At 47.7% G+C, this 7,979-nt stretch overlaps 1 protein-coding gene across 1 annotated transcript in view; it reads right to left on the minus strand.

Annotated features, from left to right (window-relative positions):
- The window catches only part of LOC309556168 (uncharacterized protein), a 216,924-nt gene extending 213,944 nt beyond the window's left edge, over positions 1-2,980 (minus strand). Inside the window, exon 1 of the mRNA XM_082258529.1 lies at positions 2,912-2,980. The gene's annotated coding sequence lies outside the window, so the exon portion shown is untranslated. The remainder of the gene's footprint in view (positions 1-2,911) is intronic.
- Between the last annotated feature and the right edge of the window lie 4,999 nt (positions 2,981-7,979).

A 7,979-nucleotide genomic window follows, 5' to 3' on the forward strand; every position in this document is an offset into this window, starting at 1 on the left:
TTTGCAGCGTACATTGAATATCCAAATGATTCAACTTTTGTGGAATCTCTTCCAAGTAAGGTGCACTGAGAAATGTGTGTCAATATATTATGAAATATTGCCAAATATCTATATACGCATGTCTTAGTCTTGCATGCAGTGTGAACAGAATAGGACAGATAAAGGATTGCTGGACAGGGACACCCAAAAAGTATTTTAGGACCACAACTCAGTACAGAGGAAGGGCAATCTCACAAACTGAGGATCTTAAATGATAGATAATCCCCTATCATATGCCAGTGGTGTCCCCACATCCCGGCATCATAACAGCAACCTGCCCCTTCCCCCAAAAAATGGCAGCCAAGTAGTAATGATGTAGCATACAGTGCCTTGAAAAAGTATTCACACCCCTTGAAATTTTCCATATTTTCTCATGTTACAACCAAAAACATAAATGTATTTTATTGGGATTTTATGTGATAGACCGACACAACGTGGCACATAATTGTGAAGTGGAATGAAAATGATAAATAGTTTTAAAAATTAATAAAAATATTAAAATATTAATTTACAAATAAATATTTGAAAAGTGTGACGTGCATTTGTATTCACCCCCCCCCCTCCCTTTACTCTGATACCCCTAACTAAAATCTCGTGCAGGGGACCTCAAACTATGGCCCTCCAGTTGTTCAGGAACTACAATTCCCATCATGCCTAGTCATGTCTGGGCAAGTTACATAGTTAGTGAGGTTGAAAAAAGACATCCGTCCATCCAGTTCAACCTATGATGTGTGTGTGTGTTTGCTGATAACCGTACATTGTATACCCCTGTATGTTGTACATTGTATACCCCTATATGTTGTACATTGTATACCTCTGTATGTTGTACATTGTATACCCCTGTATGTTGTACATTGTATACCCCTGTATGTTGTACATTGTATACCCCTGTATGTTGTACATTGTATACCCCTGTATGTTGTACATTGTATACCCCTGTATGTTGTACATTGTGTACCCCTGTATGTTGTACATTGTATACCCCTGTATGTTGTACATTGTATACCCCTGTATGTTGTACATTGTATACCCCTGTATGTTGTACATTGTATACCCCTGTATGTTGTACATTGTATACCCCTGTATGTTGTGGTCTTTAAGGTGCCCATCTAATAGTTTTTTGAAACTATCAATGCTCCCTGCTGATACGACTGCTTGTGGAAGAGAATTCCACATCCTTACTGCTCTGACAGTGAAGAACCCCCTCCGTATTTTAAGGTTAAACCGCCTTTCCTCTAGTTTTAGTGAGTGGCCACGTGTCTTAATGTATTCCCTTTCTCTGAATAGTTTGTTCCTTATGCTAGGGTCGCCAGTACAGTATTTGTACATTGATATCATATCCCCCCTCAATCGTCTCTTCTCCAGAGAGAATAAGTTCAGTGCTTGTAGTCTTTCCTCATAGCTGATGTCCTCCATTCTCCTAATTATTTTTGTTGCCCTTCTCTGGACTCTCTCCAGTTCCAGCACATCCTTCCTGAGGACCGGTGCCCAGAACTGGACAGCATACTCCAGATGTGGCCGGACCAGAGTCTTGTAGAGTGGAAGAATAATCTCTTTATTTCTGGAGTGAATCCCCTTTTTTATACATCCCAATATTCTGTTGGCTTTGCTTGCAGCGGCTTGGCATTGCATGCCACTGCCAAGCCTGTTGTCTACCAGTACCCCCAGGTCCGTTTCCATCCTAGACTCCCCCAGAGGTTCCCCCCCTAGCGAGTAGCTTGCTTTCTGGTTTCTGGCCCCAGGTGCATTAATTTTACATTTTTCAACATTAAACCTCATCTGCCATGTAGTTGCCCACCCCATTATTTTGTTCAGGTCCGCTTGTAAGGTTTCCACATCCTGTATAGAAGATATTGGCATGCTTAGTTTAGTATCATCCGCAAATACTGAGATTGTACTAGATATCCCCTCCTCTAGATAATTTATGAATAAATTAAACAGGATTGGTCCCAGGACAGAACCCTGGGGGACACCGCTTTCCACACCCACCCAATCCGAGTACTCCCCATTAATCACCACCATGTCAGAGTTTTACAATGCCTCTTGGGATGTGTAGTTCCACAACAGCTGGAGGGCCGTAGTTTGAGGATCCCTGATAGTGGAACCAATTGCCTTCAGAAGTCACCTAATTAGTAAATAGAGTCCACCTGTGTGTAATGTAATCTCAGTATAAATACAGCTGTTCTGTGAAGTCCTCAGAGGTTTGTTAGAGAATCTTAGTGAACAAACAGCATCATGAAGGCCAAGGAACACACCAGACAGGTCAGGGATAAAGTTGTGGAGAAGTGTAAAGCAGGGTTAGGTTATAAAAAAAATATCCCAAGCTTTGAACATCTCATGGAGTGCTGTTCAATCCATCATCGGAAAATGGAAAGAGAATGGCACAACTGCAACCCTACCAAGACATGGCCGTCCACCTAAACTGACCGGCCGGGCAAGGAGAGCATTCATCAGAGAAGCAGCCAAGAGGCCCATGGTAACACTGGAGGAGCTGCAGAGATCCACAGCTCAGGTGGGAGAATCTGTCCACAGGACAACTATTAGTCGTGCGCTCCACATATCTGCCCTTTATGGAAGAGTGAGAAGAAGAAAGCCATTGGTGAAAAGAAAGCCATAAGAAGTCCAGTTTGCAGTTTGTGAGAAGCCATGTGGGGGGACACAGCAAACATGTGGAAGAAGGAGCTCTGCTCAGATGAGACCAAAATTGAACTTTTTGGCCTAAAAGTAAAACTCGATGTGTGGGGGAAAACAAACACTGCACATTACCCTGAACCGCAGATTGCAAATCAGCAGCATTGCCCGCTGGGAAAGGACCTTATATGCATTACATTGCAAATGAGCCCCAAGGGGCAAAGTGACATGTTTCACTCACTGGGTCAGTTTCGGAGTTGGCGAGGTCTCCTCTATCGCAGCCTTTCAGCGTTTGCTCCAGAGTAATCCACTCTCCTCTGACAGCCAGCTGCAGGATCCTGCGTCCGACCTCCCCGTGCGTGCCGCCACCTCTCTCCGCATCGGACATTTTCTGGTGGCCTCGGAGGGGGGGGGGGGATCTCTTCTAGACTGGAAGGAGGTTAGGTGGACATGATGGGCCGGGACGATGGGACGTGGATGGGACCCGGCCTCCTGTGTGCTGCCTCTTAGCAGGAGGTAAAGAAAAGAATCCTCATCTATTGACTCCAATCCGCAGCCTCGCACTCCTCCTGTGTATCCCGTTACCTTGGCTGCAGAGGCTGGGAATGGGGGGGGGGGGGGGAAGGGGGGGGATTGGCATTTTTATAGTAGAAAAGAAGAGAACTTCTGTGCAGAATACAAAGGTGACTCTGCTGAATACCAACCATCTCACAGCCTGCGACAACCTCAGCGAAAGCCACCCTGCGACCTGCGACAACCTCAGCGACAGCCACTCTGCGACAACCTCAGCGACAGCCACTCTGCGACAACCTCAGCGACAGCCACCATGCGACCTGCGACAACTTCACCGACAGCCACCCTGCCATCTGCGACAACCTCAGCGACAGCCACCCTGCAACCTGCGACAACCTCAGCAACAGCCGACCTGCGACAACCTCATCCACAGCCGACCTGCGACAACCTCAGCGACAGCCACCCTGCGACCTGCGACAACCCCAGCAACAGCCACTCTGCGACCTGTGACAACCCCAGCAACAGCCACCCTGCGACCTGCGACAACCCCAGCAACAGCCACCCTGCGGAAACCTCAGCTACAGCCACCTTGCGATCTGCGACAACCCCAGCAACAGGCGACCTGTGACAACCTCAGCGAAGGCCACCCTGCAACCTGTGACAACCTCAGCGGCAGCCACCCTGCAACCTGCGATAACCCCAGCAACAGCCACCCTGCGACAACCTCAGCGACAGCCACCTTACGACCTGCGACAACCCCAGCAACAGGCGACCTGCGACAACCTCAGCGACAGCCACCTTGCGACCTGCGACAACCTCAAGGATCTACAAGATTTCCATTTAGAGAAAAAAAAGATTACGATTTTTCTATTTTTTGGAGGGTCAAACTGGGGGTCCGACTTGTGAGACCCCAAGTTGCATGACACGTGAAATCCCATGTTAGCCCCCCGTTCACACCGGTGCAACTTTTCATGCTGTTTGACAGGTCCGAATCGCTCGAAAAGTCGCACCCTATTGTCAGCAATATAACTGTTCAAATCAGTTCAATTGCAAATTTGCGGTGCTGCACTGATTTGAACAAGAAGTTCCTGCACTATTTTTGGCGATTTCGGGTGCGACTTGCATAGACATCTGTGCATGAAGTCGCACAGATGTCAGCCAAGTCTCACCTAAAGTTGCACTGACCTGCGGCTTTGAAATTGCGTGATTTCAAGTGAAGTCGCACGATTTGTAAGTCGGATTCATTGAGAAATGTCCTAATTGGCACTACTGAACAGGGGCGTCCGGGGGGGGGGGGGGGGGGCATCATTTTAACCGCTTCCGGACCGCAGCAGATATACTGCGGCAGGCAGTCCCTCCTGTGCGAACCAACATAGGGTTACGTCGGTCGCACGCCTGCAGCTAGGGGGCGAGCGCGCTCTGCCAGCGGTGCGCTCCCGCCTCCACTCGGCAGCGGGGACTCCGATGCACGGGGCAGGTGGCTCCAATTGCCGTCTGACACCCGCGATCGCTCCCCGCTGAGAGAGAAGAACGATCAGCTGTTATAAACACAGCTGGCCGTTCTCTCTGGAATGATCACAGAGCCCCTGTGATCCTTCTATATATGATCACATGTCTCTATGGCCATTCCACAAGCCACGCACCCCCACTGTTAGAATCACTCCCCTAGGCTCACATTTAACCCTTTGATCACCCACAGTGTTAACCCTTTTCCTGCCAACATCATTATTACAGTAACAGTGCATATTTTTAGCACTTATTAATGTAGTAATGTCACTGGTCCCCCCAAAAGTGTCAAAAATGTCAGTTAGGGGTCCAATCTGTCCGCAATGTCGCAGTCCCGCTAAAAATCGCAGATTGCCGCCATTACTAGTAAAAAAAAAAAATGACAGAAATCTTTCCCTTAGTTAGTAGACACGATAACTTTTGCGCAAACCAAAATACGCTTATTGCGATTTTTTTTTTACCAAAAATATGTAGCAGAATACAAATTGGCCTAAAATGTTAAAAAAAATTTTGATTTTTAAATTTATTTTTGGGGGAATGTCATATAGCAGAATGTAAAAAAAAACATATTTTTTCTTTCAGAATTGTCGCTCTTTTTTGTTTATAGTGCAAAAAAATAAAAATCGCACAGGTGATCAAATACCACCAAAAGAAAGCTCTGTTTGTGGGAAAAAAAGGACATCAATTTAATTTGGGTACAGCGTCGCACGACCGCGCAATTGTCCGTTAAAGTCACGCAGTGGCGAATCGCAAAATAGGCCCTGGTCAGGAAGGGGGTAAAATCTGCCGGGGCTTAAGTGGTTAAGGGGGAAAATCCTTCTGGTCCAGAAGTGGTTAAGGTCAGCAATGCTCCACCCCTTTTCAACAATGTCATGAAGGGGAGGGGCTTAGTCATTATCACATAAAGCGCAGGCATTCAAAGGTTTGAGAAACCTGATGCAAAAGCAAAGCTGACCCTCTCGGTTTTGGGTTCGTGTATGTGGCGCATGCATGCACGTGACGTCAGTACGTGCTGTGACGTCACGTGCCGTGCCTCTATTATTATAAAGGATTTATATAGCGCCAACAGTTTGCGCAGCGCTTTGCAATGTGAGGGACGACAATACAGTTACAATACAATTCAAAACAGGAGGAACTAGAGGGCCCTGCTCATTAGAGCTTACAATCTAGAAGGGAGGGTGAAGTGAAACAAAAGGCAATAACCGTGGGGGATGGGTTGATGGAGAAAATGGAGGTACTGTATATGTGTTAGGTGTGGGTAGGATAGGCTTCTCTGAAGAGGAGGGTTTTCACGGATGGGTAGGATAGGCTTCTCTGAAGAGGAGGGTTTTCACGGATGGGTAGGATAGGCTTCTCTGAGGAGGAGGGTTTTCACGGATGGGTAGGATAGGCTTCTCTGAAGAGGAGGGTTTTCACGGATGGGTAGGATAGGCTTCTCTGAGGAGGAGGGTTTTCACGGATGGGTAGGATAGGCTTCTCTGAAGAGGAGGGTTTTCACGGATGGGTAGGATAGGCTTCTCTGAGGAGGAGGGTTTTCACGGATGGGTAGGATAGGCTTCTCTGAAGAGGAGGGTTTTCACGGATGGGTAGGATAGGCTTCTCTGAAGAGGAGGGTTTTCACGGATGGGTAGGATAGGCTTCTCTGAAGAGGAGGGTTTTCACGGATGGGTAGGATAGGCTTCTCTGAAGAGGAGGGTTTTCACGGATGGGCAGGATAGGCTTCTCTGAAGAGGAGGGTTTTCACGGATGGGTAGGATAGGCTTCTCTGAAGAGGAGGGTTTTCAGAGATCGCCTAAAAGCTAATAGAGTAGGAGATAATCGGACAGATAAGGGTAAGGAGTTCCATAGGATTGGAGAGGCTCTGGTAAAGTCCTGGAGGCGAGTATGGGAAGAGGTGACGAGGGGGCTAGAGAGCAGGAGGTTTTGAGAGGAACGAAGAGAGCGATTAGGTTGGTATTTTGAGACGAGGCTGGTGATGTAGCCGGGGGCTAAGCTGTGGATTGCTTTGTAAGATGTTGTAAGCCTCTCCTCAATTTCCTTGCCCCGGGCTCCCCCTCTCCTGGAATGATAGCAGCGGGGCCTGGGGCAGAGAACAGTGGTTCGCGCGGCTGCTGATGTCAGTCACCGCGTAAGCCGCCACTCGCGAGTATTTATTTTGAAAGGGGAAAAATAAGCCGCTCTTTACCAGTTTTCAAAACGCTGATCGCCGCTCACGTGACCCGCCGCCTCTCTCCTCCCCTCGGCCTCTCCTCCTCCTCCTCCCCTCCCAACTGACGTCAGCAGGGAATCCTCGACCCCGCCCGCTGTCAGACAGGGAGAGGAGAGAGCTGGCGGGTCACGTGAGCGGCGACCGGCGCTCTGAAAACTGGAAAAGAACGCCTTATTTTTTTTAAAAACACAGACTAGAAAGGAGAGTATAAAGTCTGGTGGGGAAGCAACAACTGCCCCTCAAGTAACATAAGACCCTGCCCCTGGCAACAATAGATCCTCCACAAGTAACAATAGACTTCCCCAGCAGCAGTAGACCCTCCCCCCCTGCAAAAATAGATCCCCTCCAGCTACAATAGATCCCTCAGCAGCCAGCATCAGTAGACACTTCAGCAGACCCCGGCACCCCTTACCATGTCATACATTCAGTGCTGGAGGTGCCGGAACTGCGTTCCCGCTGAACAAAAAGTCAATTCAAAATTGTCTTCATAAAAAATTCACATAACATAAACAGCAATGTTGCGGTTACCCATAGCAACCAATCAGATTCCCTTCTGGTTGCCAGGGGTGACCTCTCCACTTTTCTCTCTGTTTTGGTCCCTCCATCCCCCTGTGTCAGCCATGGAAGAGATCTGGATGATGGAATCTATATGTACAGACTGGTTGCTAGGGGCAACGCCTTCATTTTGCTCCTTATTTTTGCACACACAGGGTTTTGGATAGCAGAGAGGGAGAGTTCATAGGCCGGGGTAGTGAGGGGGGAGCAGACGTGTATTATACACCATACAATCTGGCTGGACAATCTTTGTACAATTAACATTAGAATGAGCAGAATTATGTAAATGTCACCACACACGTTACAATGTGATTGTAAAAATCACCTTCAGATCTACCAATAGTTACATAGTGCAAGGACCCACCTGATTGGATATAACTGGTTGCACAGATTAGGTAAATCCTCATATTACATAGATTTGGTAAAGCCAGTGCTGATTGTACAAAGATTGTACGTGTATGGTGACCCTGATATGGTGACCCTGCCTAAACTATCCAATCAATTTGCACTTGCACTGCATACATTG

Source organism: Pelophylax lessonae (genome assembly GCF_965119305.1).
Source record: "Pelophylax lessonae genome assembly, chromosome: 5".
In the NCBI taxonomy this organism is placed as follows: domain Eukaryota; kingdom Metazoa; phylum Chordata; class Amphibia; order Anura; family Ranidae; genus Pelophylax; species Pelophylax lessonae.